Source organism: Tamandua tetradactyla, chromosome 19, assembly GCF_023851605.1.
Source record: "Tamandua tetradactyla isolate mTamTet1 chromosome 19, mTamTet1.pri, whole genome shotgun sequence".
Lineage (NCBI taxonomy): Eukaryota > Metazoa > Chordata > Mammalia > Pilosa > Myrmecophagidae > Tamandua > Tamandua tetradactyla.
In genome coordinates, this window is record NC_135345.1 from 9,599,267 (window position 1) to 9,610,653 (window position 11,387).

Here is an 11,387-nt window from a genome sequence, read left to right on the forward strand (position 1 = left end):
TACCTTGGCTCAAGAAGGCCAATGATGTTCGGGGTTTCTCTCAGCTGGAAAGGCTAGCATCTACTAACTTTCTCTCCAGGCTTCTTCAAAGGCTTTCCAGGCATGCATTTTCTTCATTTCTAATGGTCTCTGGCTGTGTGGACCTTGTTGGCTCTGGTGGCTCTAAAGCTTTTTACAAAATGGTTCCCTCCTTAAAGTTTCCATTAAGTAACCCCACCTTGAATGGATGGAGACACATCACCATGTTAACTTTCTGATAAAATGTTACCAACCATAATTGGGTCACATCTCCATGGAAACAATCAAAAAGATCTCACCCAGCAATGTCGAATGAGGATTAAAGGACAAGGCTTTTTTACATAATAGCTTGAAACAAGCACAATGTTGTTTACAAAATGGCTCACATTAGACCCCAGAACACAAACAGGTTGAAGGTGAAAGGATGGAAAAAAATAGTAATCAAAGGAGAACAGCAGTAGCTATGGTGATATCTGACAAAATAGACTTTAAGTCAATATCTGTTACAAGAGACAAATAAGCACACTATATATTCTTTAAAAGACCTATTTACCAAAGAGTAACAATCATACACATTTATACACCTAAACACAGTGCCCCAAATACATGAAGTAAACACTGACAAAATTGAAGGGAGAAATAGACACTTCTACAGTGATTGTTGGAGACTTCAATACCCAACTTTCATCAATGCAGAGAACATCTAAGCAAAAAAAAAATAAGGAAATGGAGAAATTTAAGAATACTATAAATTAAATATACAAAGCAAACATGCATAAATTGCACCTGAAAACAACAAGATACACATTCTTCTCAAGTGTACATGCATCAATCTCCATAATAGGCCACATGTTACTTCAAAAACCAAGTCTCAATAAATTTAAAAGGATTCAAATCATACAAAGCATATTCCCAGACTACAATGGAATTAAACTAGAAATCAGTAAAAGAGGGAGAATTGGAAAATCTACAAATATAGGAAATTAAACAATATACTCTTAATCTTCCAACAAAGAAAACCCCTGTATCAGACAGCTTCTCTGGTGAATTCTACCAAACATTCAGAGAAAAATTTACTGCTTTCAAAAAGTTGAAGAGGAGGGGACACTCACTAACTTATTTTATGAGGCCAACATCACCCACCAAAGCCAGATAAAGATACCAGAATAAAATAAAATTACAGACCAATATACCTTATGAACATAGATGTGAAAATCTTTAAAAAAAGTACTAGCAAACCAAATCCAACAGCAAATTGAAGAATTATTCACCATGATCAAGTGGGATTTATTTCAGGAATGCAAACATGGTTCCACATTACAAAATCAATTATGTAATATACTACATTACTAGAATAAAGAAAAAAAACACTTGATCCTCTCAATTGACACAGAAAATGCATTTGAAAAAAATCCAGGACACTGTTTTTTATATATCTCAATTGCATTTTTATACTCCCCAGTTAATTTTGAAACCAATATTTTCTGATATATATACAAATGAATGTGAAATTATAGTTATCTCAAAGTACACAGAAATTCCCTATAAATAAAACACTAATAACAAAACACTTAACATATTATTTAAGTACTTCAACATAATAGAATTCTCTTTTTCTGGCTTTTGAAACTATTTTTCCCATCTACGTTGATACATAATTTTTGACATTTGGGTTATATGTTCATGTACAGCAGGCACATTTGTCAAAGTGAGCATAAGATGAAACAGCATGCAGTATACTTTCTGGATATAATTAAAGTGTCAGAGGCAAATTAATCCAAATGGGAGAAGAAAGCTTGCTTCCTCATGAAATAAACTAGATACACAAAAATTAAGAATAATGCTGAAGATTTATACAATAAGTCATTCTCTTTCTTATCCTTTTAACATACAAGTGTGCACTCTGGGTATGTTGAATTAAAATATTTCCAATCAAGATAGTGAACTCCTATGATGGGGGTATGTAATTCAGTAAAAGGTCCTGGGACAAAAAGAGGGGTAGCATAGGTGAATAGAGGACATTTATCCATCATGTTATACATACTGAACTCAAAAGAGGTAGATTATTTAAAAGTCAACAGATTCAGATATAGACTTGGGCCTGAATGTGATATTTTAATTATTTAATAATGATTATAAGCAAGCATGTTAGAAGGCTGACCATCACAGGGTAGTACCTTAACATTTAAAACTGGAAAGAAATGATTGTCATAAAATACACAAAAAATATTACATTTTGTTTGTTAAACTGTTTTTGTAATTGGGACAAGATAAGTGGTCCATTTGTTTTACAACATTCAATGTACCCCATAAGATGTCTGAATCAAAAATTTTCATTGATTCTTCTGCCAAACACAATATTGATTTTCATCTTCAATTATTTTTTAAGATAAGAAATCATAAGTCAATTGAGAAAACAGTGTGGCCTTGAGCTCTGAAACATTACACTTTTAACACACTGATTGACTGAAAAAAACTAGAACATCACTGTAGAGTGTTAATCAATGTTGACCTTCAGTAATGAATGGGTGGACATTTACTGCTACTTCTCCAAAAATGTTTTGCAGCACCTAACACACTTTTGATACAGTCTCAAAGTTGGAGTGTTTCCCATAATAGGGATCTTCAATAATAAGTTGTTTTTCATAGATCACAGCTCCCAAGTAGTTCAATTTTTGCTTTGCAGTTTTTAACTTCACTACTTTTTCTATTCAAATCTGTCAGATTACTTTCATCCATGCACAGTACATAATCACATGTGGCAAAGTTTTCTTTGGTAACCTGTTGGGCAATGTGAATCATAGGAATATTATGCTTCTTTCTACAATTTTGCCCTCAATAATCAAGAGGGTTTTCTATCTCATAATTGGATGTTGCAGCACTGTCTGTCCTCCAATTATCTGTAATACTTTGATCAGTTACAAGTTTTCTGAAAACTGCCTCTGCAACGGGTGACTGACAAACATTACCAAGACATACAAACAGCAGTGACTTGGGCAGCTGTGCTGCCATCTTCTCAAGTGCAAAAGGGTACAGAGCTCCAGGGCAGCTTTTGATAAAAAGACTTAGAACACTAGGAATATAGGGAAAATTCCTTCACATTATAAAGGGCATATAAGAAAAACCCACCAATAACATCATACTCACTGGTGAAAGACTGAAGGCATTTCCCCTAAAATGAGAAATAATATAAGGATGCCCATTGTCAAAACTGTTATTCAACACTGTATTGAAGTTCTAGATAATTAAGCAAGAAAAAAGAAATTAAAGGTATCCAAATTGGAAACAAAGAAGTAGAGCTTTCACTATTTACAGATGACACAGCCCCATATAAAAAGTCCTGAAAATCTATAACAAATCTATTAGAGCCAAAAAAACAAATTCAGCAAGTAGTGGGGTATAAGATCAACAAACAAAAATCAATAGTGTTTCCATATACAGTAAAGTGCAACCTGAGGAGGAAATTAAGGGGAAAAATCCATTTATAATAGCAACTAAATGAATTAAATAACTAGGAATAAACTTAACTAGGGATGTAAAGGGCATGTACATGGAAAACTATGAAATATTGCTGACAGAAATCAAAGAAGAACCAAATAATGGAAATATATGAACATGGAATAGGTTCATGGATTGGAAAAGGAAATATTGTTGTTCTAGTTTGCTAGCTGCCAGAATGCAATATACCAGAAACGAAATGGCTTTTAAAAAGGGGAATTTAATAAATTGATAGTTTACAGTTCTAAGGCTGAGAAAATGTCCTAATTAAAGCAAGTCTATAGAAATGTTCAATCTAAGGCATCTAAGGTAGGATACCTTGGTTCAACAAGGCCAATGAAGTTCAGGGTTTCTTTCTCAAGTGGAAGGGCACATGGCAAACACAGTCAGAGTTTCTCTCTCATCTGGAAAGGCACGTGGTGAACACGGTTAGGGTTCCTCTCAAGTGGAAGGGCACATTGCGAGCATGGTATCATCTGCTAGCTTCTCCTGCCTTCCTGTTTCATGAACCTCCCTGCGAGACATTTTCCTTCTTCATCTCCAAAGGTTGCTGGCTGGTGGACTCTGCTTCTCATGGCTATGTTGTTCTGCTCTCCTCTCTCTGAATCTCATGCTCCAAAATGTTTCCTCTTTTATAGGACTTCAGAAACTAATCAAGACCCACACAAATGGGTGGAGACACACCTCTACTTAATCCAATTTAATAACAGCTCTTGATTAGATCACATCTCCAGGGAGATAATCTAATTACAGTTCCAAACATACAATACTGAATAAGGATTAGAAGAAATGGCTACCTTTACAAAATGGGATTACGATTAAAACACGGTTTTTCTAGGATACATACATCACTTCAAACAAGTACAATTGTTAAGATATCAATTCTGCCCAAAGTGATGTACAGATTTAATGCAATTCCAATCAAAATCCAAACAGACTTCTTTGTGGAAATGGAAAAGCCAATCACCAAATTCATATGGAAGGGTAATCAGCCCCAAATAGCCAAAATGATCTTGAAGAAGAAAAACAAAGTTGGAGGACTCACACTTCCTGATTGTAAAACTTAATTACAAAACTACAGTAATCAAAACAACATGTTACTGGCACAGGGACAGTTATAAAGACTAATTGAATTGAATTGAGAAGGTAGAAATAGATCCCAAGACCTTTGTCCAATAGATCTTTGACAAAGGTGCCAAGTCCACTTAGTGGGGAAAGAATAGTCTCTTCAACAAACCATGTTGGGAGAACTGGATAGCCATATGCAAAAAATAAGATGAACCCCACCTCACATCATATACAAGAATAAACCCCAAATCAATGAATGGCCTAAATATATAAACAAAAACTGTAAAATCTTAGAAGAAAACATAGGGAAAATATTCAGGATATTGTTGTAGGTAATGGTTCCTTAGACTTTACACCAAAAGCACAAGCAACAAAAGACAAAATAGATAAATGGGATTTAATCAAAATTGAAAGCTTTTGTACATCAAAGAACTTTATCAAGAAAACAAAAAGGCAACCTATAGAATGGAAAAAATATTTGGAAATCATATGATGTCTGATAAAGAGTTAATATTCTGAATATATAAAGAACTCCTACAACACAACAAAAAAGCAATATCCCATTTAAAAATGGGAAAAAGACTTGAAAAAATATTTCTTCAAAGAAAGTATGCAAATGGTCAATACATACATGAAAACATGGCAAATGTCATTAGCCTTCAGGGAAATGCAAATAAATCAAAACCACAATGAAATACAATCTCACACCTACTACAATGGCTACTATTAAAATATTGGAAAGTAAGTATTGGAGACTATGTTAAGAAATAGGAACACTCACTCATTGCTGCTGGGAATGTAAAATGGTACAACCTCTAAGGAAAACAGTTTGGTGTTTCCTATGACTCAGAAAGTTAAGAACTCTAATGGTGCACTGCCATCTAGCACACCAGTTGGTTTCTCGTACAAAAATTATGGTCCTGCTTCATATAAAATCTTATCCCACTGAACCTGGCACACTAGAGAAAATCTTGAATTATAATGGTCTGCATACTCAACTAGAAAATAGAGTCTTTAAAACTGAACAACCCAAATGGGATCCTTATTTAAAAAGAAAAACTTTCTTATTGTATAATATAACAAACATACAAAGCAAAGAAAGAAAAAAGCAAGAGTTTTCAAAGCACTCTTCAACAAGTAGTTATAGGACAGATTCCAGAATTTGTCATGGGCTACCATACCATCATCTCAGATTTTTCCTTCTAGCTGTTCCAGAACATAGGAGACTAGAAGGAATAAATATTTTTTTGTATCATTACAATTGACTTTTTTTGTGAAAAATGACATATATAGACAAAAGCAATAAATTTCAAATCACAGCACAACAATTAGTTGTAGAACAGATATCAGAGTTTGGTATGGGTTACAATTCCAAAATTTTAGTTTTTTCTTCTAGCTGCTCTAAGATACTAGAGACTAAAAGAAATATCAATTTAATGATTCAGCATCATACTCGTTTGTTAAACCCTACCTTCTCAGTATAACTCCACCATCACCTTTGATCTTTCTGCCCCACTCTTAAGGGGTATTTGATCTTTGCCCATTCTAATTTTTTCAGGTTGGAGGGGGATGTCAATAATATGGCATCAGAAGATGGATCTAGCTGATGTTCTGTAGAGGCTGGACCCTTTATGTTTCAGGACTTATCTTGTCCAGGGACCCATCTGCAGGTTTCAGGTTTCTGGAAAGCTACCCTAGTGCATGGAACCTTTGTAGAATCATATATTGCTCTAGATGTTCTTTAGAATTGGCTGGAAAGGTTTTGGTTGGGTTTTGGCAAGTTAAGATAAGTAGAAATGTCTAACTGAAGCCTGAGTAAGAGTGACCTTCAGAGTAGCCTCTGGACTCTATTTGAACTCTCTCTGCTACTCATATATTTTAGTTACATTTATTTTCCCCCTTTTGGTCAGGATGGAATTGTTGATCCCATGGTACCAGGGCTGGACTCATCCCAAATGGGATACTTATTTTAATTAGCACTCAGAAGCTTCCAAATGTATAACTAATTCTACAGTTGCCTCTCTTCAAGAAACAAATAATAAATTAAAAAAGACTAATAATGACTTCTCTAAGCATATTATCAAGCTTGAAAAATCCAGAACTGCTGACTCTGACTGTTCTAACCTTCATCCCTTTTAAACCATTCCTGGACATTCGATGGAGGAAAAATAAAAAATAGCTCTCATGTTACATAATTCCTAGATGCTATAATATTACCAAGGGCCTTAGCTACAATTAGAATTCCTGATCAGTCAATTACAGAAGGAAGTTCTGCCAACCATATGACAGATACAGCTGCAAAAAGTGCAGCAATAAATTCTAATCCTATTCCTGCTTCTACAATGATGTTTGAATCAAATAACTCTACTGGAAACCTAAAAGCATTACTCCTTGAGGCTCAATAAAATATTTCTCCTCTGGAGAAAAAAAAGGAAAAATGTCCTCTGCCTTTATAAGCCCATGATTAAATCATAGTTTGGCCCTAAGGTAAACCAGTTCTCCCTACTTACCTCCAGGAAAAAGTTTTGAAAATTATTTATCATATGTCTCCTGGTATACTGATAAAATGCTAAGTTTAAGAGAGCACTATTTCTGGAAAACAACCCCAAAATAGCTTTGAAAATACATCACAATTGCTTAATTTTTTCCAAGCATAATTCAGGAAATCCTTTTCATAGCTCTCAAGGACATTTTCTCTCACCAACTAGACCTTTTGAAATTTGGCAATTGTATTTTATTCCATTACCCCATGTCAAGACTATAAATATATTTTAATAATGATTTGTATGTACACCCATTGAGCTGAAGCCTTTTCCTGTAAACAAGCTACTGTGGCTACCATCACAAAGGTATTGTTAGAAAAAATAATTACAAATTGAGAAATTCCCTCAGAACTTCACAGTAACCGAGGAACCACTTTATAGGAAAAATTATGAAAGCAATATGCAAAATATGGTCCATTTTGCCACATTTTCATTGTGGCTATGACCTCCATCTTCAGGCTTATGGAAAAAACAAATGGCATAATTAAAATTCATTTAACCCACTTGAACACCATAAGTACATGGAACCTTGAATAGGGCATGAGATTTTCTAGGTTTGTCTAATGTGATGCCCTGATAAATCCCAGAGTGATTTGAACAGTGAATAAAGAAGTATTTGCAAAGTCCCCTTTGGGGAATGATGAGAAAGAGCGAAAATTCAACTACCCCATTTGAAGAATTCCTGATATTCTTGCAAGCAGTGGGGACAACCAAATCACTAGGCCAAGCCCTCAATTTTGGAGTTTGTTCATATGAAACTTATCCCTGCAAAGGATAAGCTAAGCTTACTTTAAATTAGGCCTTAGAGTCACCCTCAGAGAACCTCTTTTGTTGCTCAGATGTGGCCTCTCCCTCTCTCAGCCAACATGGCAAGCAAATTCACTGCCCTCCCCCTGTCTATGTGGACAGAATTCCCAGGGGTCTAAACCTCCCTGGCAACATGGGACAGAAATCCTAGAATGAGCTGGGACTCAGTATCAAGGGATTGAGAAAACCTTCTCGACGAAAAGAGGGAAGAGAGAAATGAGTCAAAATAAAGTGTCAGTGGCTGAGAGACTTCAAACAGAGTTGAGAGGTTATCCTGGAGGTTATTCTTATGCATTATATAGATATCCCCCTTTTAGTTTAAGGTATATTAGAGAGGCTAGAGGGAAGTGCCTGAAACTGTAGAGCTGTGTTCCAGTAGCCATGTTTCTTGAAGATGATTGTATAATGATATAGCTTTCACAGTATGACTATGTGATTGTGAAAACCTTGCATCTGATGCTCCTTTTATCTATGGTATGGACAAATGAGTAAAAAATATGGATAAAATAAATAAATAAGAGGGGAATAAGGTATGGAATAAATTGGGTAGGTTGAAATACTAGTGATCAATGAGAGGGAGGGGTAAGGGCTATGGGATGTATGAGTTTTCTCTTTTTTATTTGTATTTCTTTTTCTGGAGTGTTCTAAAAATGATTGTGGTGATGAATACATACTATGTGATGATATTGTGAGCCACTGATTGTACACCATGTATGGACTGTATTTGTGTGAAGATTCATCAATAAAATATTTTTTAAAATACATATAATGAAAATTAAAAAATAGTTTTAGTACTCTTTAAATAACCTTTTATCAATTGTACCAAATGTAATTACTGCTAAAAATAGTAGAATTACAGAAAAGTTTTAATATCAATTGTAACAAATTTCCACACCAATGCAAGTGTTGGTGGTAGGGTGGTGTTCTAGTTTGAAAGCTGCTGGAATGCAATGTACCTGAAATGGAGTAGCTTTTAAAAGGGGGAAGGTATTAAGTTGCAAGTTTACAGTTCTAAGGCTGTGAAAATGTCCAAGTGAAGGCAAGGGTATGAAAATGTCTTTATCTAAAGCATCCAGGGAAAGGTATCTTGGTTCAAGAAGGCTGAGGCTCTCAGGGTTTCTCTCTCAGCTGCAAAGGCACATGGTGAGAGCTGCTAACTTTCTCTTCAATGGCTTCCTTTGGTCTCTGTCCGTTCTGTTGGCTCTGTTGAGTCTGGTGGCTCTCAAGTTTCTTCCAAAATGGTTCTCTCTTAAAGGGCTCCAGTAAGCAACCCCACCTAAAATGGGTGGGGACACATCTCCATGGAAATCATCTAATCAAAAGTTACCATCTGCAGTTGAGTGGGTCACATCTCCATGGAAACAATACAAAAGATCCCACCCTGCAATATTGAATGAGGATTAAAGGACATGTTTTTTCTGGGGTACACTGTAGATTCAAACTAGCACAGGTAGTAGTGGGAATCCTGTATTTTATGCATGATTGTTCAATAAACCTATAACTTTTCTAATAAAAAATTTAAGAAAGAAAAAACTCAATTACCTAAATTCATGGCTAAAAACTCAATTACCTAAATTCATAGCCTTAATATACCATGGCTATAAGACTTATCTATAATCTTATGAAATGTAATTTCCACTCCTTGTGGAAAATATAAATTATCCCCATTTGAAATTATAAGAAGGAAATGTATGAAAATAAACTTTGGAATATATAAGCCTTGTCTCACAAAAGAAAATATGCTAATCAATTGCGAGGAACTAATCAAAACCTTTAAAAAAAATGAAACCTTGGTAGAATATTCCCTTTCCAGCACACTCCTGGGAGAGAAAGATACTTGAAACTGCAATCTTCAATTCCTGGTGACTTTGTATATTGGAAAAGATATCTCCATTAAGATGCACTCCACCCTTGCTGGAAAGGACCCTACCATGTACTTTTAACTAACCCATACACAGATAAATTAAAAGGTATTGATTCTTAGATTTATATTTCTCACTTAAAGAAAGCTCCCATCCCTGCCTGGAGAGCCATTCCTACCAGGGAACTATTGCTCAAAATTGCCAAGGATCACAAGTAAACAGTATCTGATGTAGACAGCTAACCCAAGACCTAGGACAAAGCTTGTACAATTAATACTTACTGGTAATCTTAGACTTAAGTCACTCAGAAATAGACAGTATATGATGTAAATGGCTAATGCAAGAACTGGGACCTGACCTGATTTTCATCAAATTGAATGAACTCAATAATGCCTGCTATAATCTTCATTATTATTTTATTGGCTCTCTTAGTCATATATTTTATTTCTCCCTCAACTCTTCTTTTCTATCCTAGGCCATCTCTGATCTGCCCATAATGAATCCTGCACCTTTTAAAATTATTCGTTCTTGCCCTTAGGTTTTCTTCCTGGTTCCTTGCCATTCATCATCCTTTTTTCCTAGCATGCACAAGACTGCTGACCTTAGAAATCTATCAAATTACTGTGTCTGTGCTAATTTAGACTCTACAGAGGGGCCAGTTATTGGCCATACCCATCTAGTTGGCTATACATAAGTCCTTGGGGAGACTGAATTCATACATATTGCAAACTCTGCTAATCCTTTTTTCTTATTATAGTCCCTACAATATCTCTTATTCATTATCTCATCTCCAGAATAATAGCTGCAGCTACTACCTGAGTCATGCTAATGCACCAAGCCCTTGATCTTGAAGTTTTCATTTATGAAACATTTCTGTAATGATGAAACTAAATTTAACTATAATTAATGCCTAAGAGTCTCCCCCCAAAACCTCCTTGTACTCAAACATGACCACTCTCTAAGCCAAACTGCAAATAAATTCATTACATCCCCCTTTCGTAGGACATGACTCCCTGGGTTGAATCTCCCTGGTGCTTAGGGGTTAATATCAAATGTTATTCAGTTATGCTTTTGGAGAAAGGTCTTGATCAAAAGCGGGAAATGTAAAAGGCAATACAAGTAAAGTTCTGTGCTAAGAGATTTAAAATGGAGTCAGGAGGTCATTCTGGAGGTTTCTCTTAAGCAATCAGATGTCACAAACTGCCAAAGTATGCAAAGCCTCAAGCAACAATGTTCCTCAAAACCCTGATGACATCCAGACACCAGAAGTGAGCCACAATATAAAAAACTCAGTAAACCACTAACCTGAAGGACATTTGAAATACCCCTAATAGCCACCAACCACAAACAGCTTATCTGCTCTTTTTCTTTTTCTTTAAAAACTCTTGCCTGGAAATGTCAAGATAGGATATAATTTGGGTTGCTACCTGAATCTGTGCTCCAAAATTGCAAATCAGTGTCCCCAAATAAATGCTTTTTTTTTTTTTTGCCTGGCAACTTAGTTTATTTCTCAATTGACATCATGCAATAGAACATTATTTAGCTGTAAAAAGGAATGACATTTTAATACATACTACAACATAACTGAACC

At 35.3% G+C, this 11,387-nt stretch overlaps 1 pseudogene; it reads right to left on the reverse strand.

The window, feature by feature from the left end:
* Positions 1-2,560: 2,560 nt before the first annotated feature.
* LOC143663467 (low molecular weight phosphotyrosine protein phosphatase pseudogene) lies at positions 2,561-3,030 on the reverse strand (annotated as a pseudogene).
* Positions 3,031-11,387: the final 8,357 nt, after the last annotated feature.